Genomic DNA, 5,063 nt, shown 5'->3' with positions numbered 1-5,063 from the left:
GTAACATACGCCCACTGGCAGCTGTCAGAGATGATAAAACAGTCTTTAGTGACTAAAGTATGAATTTTCTCATATGAAATTTTGATAGTTTGAATTCATTGACATATATATTTACTGCCAGTTATTTATGCTGAGAAATACCACAAAAGTTTTAAAGATAGCTTGCGATGCAAGGTAACATACGCCCACAGTCTTTAGTGACTAAAGTACGAATTTTCTCATATTGAAGAAATTATTTATGCTGAATAATTCCACAAAATTTTTTAAAATCAATATCAATAACCCAAATACAACAAACAATCAAATCACACAGCTCTAATCAAGGGCAAAAAAGAACTTTTTTACAAAGTCAAGGGCAATAACTCAAAAAATGTTCATCAAAAATATATCTTGTTAGAACTTGTCCGAGATCTTATCAATTCCAATGATCACACCAAGTTTCATCAAAATCGGTTGAAAACTGTAGCTTCTATTGTGCTGACAAACAAATTTTGACACGTCTTTCGTAAGTTAATGGCAACAACTCAAAAACATTTCATCGAAAATGCGTCAAGTTAGAAATTGTCCGAGATCTTATCAATTTCAATGATCACACCAAGTTTCATCAAAATCGGTTGAAATCTGTAGCTTCAATCCTGCTCACGATCTATTCTTAAAAAATGTTGACGCGTTTTTACAAAGTCAAGGGCAATAACTCAAAAACCATTCATTGAAAATGTGTTAAATTAGAACTTGTCCGAGATCTTATCAATTCCAATGATCACACTAAGTTTCATCAGAATCGGTTGAAAACTGTAGCTTCAATCCCGCTCACGAACTATTTTTAACAAATTTCAACACGTTTTAACAAAGTCAAGGGCAATAACTCAAAAACTTTTCATCGAAAATGTGTCAAGTTAGTACTTGTCCGAGATCTTATCAATTCCAATGATCACACCAAGTTTCATCAGAATCGGTTGAAATCTGTAACTTCAATCCTGCTCACGATCTATTCTTAAAAAATTTTGACGCGTTTTTACAAAGTCAAGGGCAATAACTCAAAAACCATTCATTGAAAATGTGTCAAATTAGAACTTGTCCGAGATCTTATCAATTCCAATGATCACACCAAGTTTCATCAGAATTGATTGAAAACTGTAGCATCAATCCTGCTCACAAACTATTTTTAACAAATTTCGACACGTTTTAACAAAGTCAAGGGCAATAACTCAAAAACCGTTTATCAAAAATGCATCAAGTTAGAACTTGTCTGAGATCTTATCAATTCCAATGATCACACCAAGTTTCATCAGAATTGGTTGAAAACTGTAGCTTCAATCCTGCTCACGAACTATTTTAACAAATTTCGAATGCGTTTTAACAAAGTCAAGGGCAATAACTCAAAAACCATTCATCGAAAATGCGTCAAGTTAGAATTTGTCCGAGATCTTATGAATTCCAATGATCACACCAAGTTTCATGAGAATCAGTTGAAAGCTGTAGCTTCAATCCTGCTCATGAACTATTTTCAACAAATTTCGACGCGTTTTAACAAAGTCAAGGGCAATATCTCAAAAAACGTTCATAGAAAATATGTCAAATTCAAACTTGACTGAGATCTTATCAATCTAAAGCATCACACCAAGTCTTATCAAAATCAGATGAAAACTGTAGTCTCTATAGTGCTCACAAGAAATGTTGACGGACCGACGGACCGACGGACCAACGGACAGGGGCGACGGCAATATACGTCCACATATCCATGTGTGCGTATAAAAGCGCTTTTCAATTCTTCGATTCTATATTTTTCAAGTCCTTTGACTTTCAATAGGGTTCATCCTTTGGAGATACCATTAAGATAAACAATTTATCAAATTTCGTCAAAATCTGTCAAGAATTGTGCCTTGTAGAATGTTTACGAACAATTGTAGGCGGACCAACATATATACGCTCCACATTATCCAGTTTGACTCTCTCAACAACATTTAATATTTTAAAAAAATAAACAGAATTCAAATAATCCACCCTAGTTTGGGAAATCATGGACGTTTTCTCTGTATGAGCAAAATAGTTTTTACTAGTTTCTTGGTATGTTTTCACAACTTAAACCAACAGTTCCACCCACATGCATGTTTGTTTTCTGTGTAATCAGTTAAGTGAAGAGATCAGGGCCATTGCAGCAGTAGTAAACATAAATGTTGTATCCAAATCCATGTTGACTATTAGGCCTACATAACCAACATGACATGAAGGACCCTTGTGTTGGTTGAAGTCAAAATGAATTTTCCTTTGTTCCATGGTAGGCTACTGGATGCCATGATGGAAAGGGAACAACCCTGACTCTTACATCCGCAAATTCTATCAAAACATATCTGATATCGCGCCATCCGTAAGGTTGTAATGTGCGACATATTTTGTCATCCACGTTCAAGAGGTTAAAAACAAAGATTTTCAGTAGCCTAGTCTAGGTTATAACAGAGGACCATTGCAAAATAGCATCAAATCAAATTAATTTCTAATACCGGTATCTTAAGTATGATAGCTGAAAAGCTTAAATATACAAGTAATATCCACATTGACTATCTCTAAATGTCAGAAAAACAAAACTGAATAGGGCCTATGCCTTAGTTAAGGAAGTTATGTCATGTGCAATATTCCTGAAAGTGGGCAAAGTATTCCAAAACACCCAAATTTTGCTCATTTCCTACCATTCAATTTCAAATGTATGCTGCACAGAAAGCTGAAATTTGCAGGGCATAACATCCAGATTGACTCCCTCTACTCATTCTGACATTCATATTTATGAGGAGGAAAATAACCTTTAGGCTACTGGGCTTTAGCTTACGTCATACGAAAATGACGCAATTCTACACTCGATAAATTGACATGACAAGACTGTCAACACCTATTCCTTTTTTTGAGTATGAACACGGATAGTTAATAAACATTCTGATATAGAATTAAGTTTAAAAAAAGCGATAATTTACCCGAGGCGAGAAAAATAAATCAGCTAATTCCAAAAAGGTGTATAATTATTATGTATTTCAATCAGAATAGACTGAATGAGCCTCCTAAGCAGAAGAGTAATTATCTCCCTTGACTAGTGTGCAGTCAAACAACAATGCTTCAGATCACAGTTAATTTAACTTTAAACTTGTAGGCCTATACGGTTATATTTAGCTGACGCCGTCAGTGACTGTTGACCTTTGAAACCGATGGCGGCGATGGGTGTAAAGGTCCGAACTCTACCTATTCCCCGAGTTGACCAAAAAATGTGTCTTGTCGAGACAAGAATTCCGCTGTGCATAAACTTAGGAAGGACAATGAATGAAAATTGCCCCTCCCCCTTTCATGATTTTCAACTGACCACGGAAGGACAAAGTATGACATTTACTACATTTGTTTTAAATTGAAAATCATTACTCGCTACTTATAATTAGGCTATATATATATCTAGTCCATGATAACTGTCAACTTTTCTATTCGTTTAAATCTCAATTTCAAATTATTGAATGATATATTTAGGTATCCAAATGTTGCCCAAATTTCATTTAATTATTCTATACTTATTAATGTAAAACTGCATGAAGCAAGCGAAGTGAACAGAAGTCAAGGTTATAGCAGCTTAGCCAACTAGTAGCTACAGTGGCTGCGTCAGCCTCACAGAATACAAAACATAGGTACAAAATAGGGCCTAAACTGACTCAGTTTCGGCCACGCTGGTCATATTCGTCGCAACGACTTGATCTTAGGTCTTATATGTTCAATTACTTGATGTTGCGACATATTCATCGAGATTCGGAACTTCAAACCTGTCCAAGGAATCAAGAACCTTCATCCCCTATCTTCCCCTTTATTGTCATCACAATTCTTAGAGAACCAAAATCAATATTACCAAATCATATTTATTCATAAAATGAAATTGAGTTTTACGTATTACTTTTCGGTAATGAACAATATTTTTAATTAATATGAAACTCATTATCGATTTCTTACTGTTGTGGGATATTTAACGCGATAGCACAGAAGAACAGATTGTCCGGTGTAAAGCCCCCTATCTTGCCTCCGGGGAAACCCTGTTAAAAATTGTGAAGGTATTATCTCAACTTATGCCAAGATGAAACCCTGGCCACGTATTCTCGAAACGATCTTAGCGCTAGGATGTCCTAGAATCAATGTTAGAAGATAAGAACCAAGGACATCCTAACCTTTAGATCGTTTCGAGAATACGTGCCCTGGATTTCAGATTAGCAAGAAAGCGTCCAATTCACTGAGCCACCACAGATAACAGTTAACGCAACACAAGGTAGAAACGGATAGTGACAGAAATCAGATGTAAAATTTAGGCAGCATTTAAAAGACAAGCATAATGCATCAAAATTTAAAAAGGTTGTGAGTTTGGTTAAGTCATAAAGAAATTACAAGAAATAAAAATCCGTACAGGCAAAACCAAATGATGACAAAATCGGGAGCAGTGGACTCAATGTTATCATCAGATGTTATGAAAGTAGTAAACACGACCTGCCTTTCAAAAGGCAATCGAAACTTCAAATCAAACCTTCAAGATTTTGTGAAAATCAAATACCATCAGCAGATTCGATATTAATGGTGTAATAGATCCACGTGAAAATACACAAATTCAAGACCTTTTTTTTTACAAGAGTAAGAACTCGGGTCTAGAAGATCTTGTCAACTTGCTGGTCCTTGATCATCCAATGAATAAATTACAGCCCTACAAAAATTGTTTAAGGAATTTGCGGATACTTTTTCATCTGTGTGAATCGTATGCCAATTATAATTTGTTGCCGATGGAGGTACAGTTTGTCCCCCGAATGTTGAATAAGGCAAATTCAAATTAGAATCCATTTAGTATCATTTGTTAGATGGAAAGCAAATGACGCCAAGATTCCAAAGCTCAAACTAAATGAGCAACAGTCTGTCTAAAAAATTTCAAGATCAACTTACCAAAAATGGGCGGAGTAATCGCCCTACTTCTTCATCTGTTCATCTTCATCTGTTCTTCATCTGTTCTTCATCTGTCCTTCATCTGTTGGCGCGCCGCTTCATCTGTACTTCATCTGTGA

This window comes from Lottia gigantea (assembly GCF_000327385.1).
Source record: "Lottia gigantea unplaced genomic scaffold LOTGIsca_375, whole genome shotgun sequence".
In the NCBI taxonomy this organism is placed as follows: Eukaryota; Metazoa; Mollusca; class Gastropoda; family Lottiidae; genus Lottia; species Lottia gigantea.
This window is presented reverse-complemented; position numbering follows the sequence as displayed.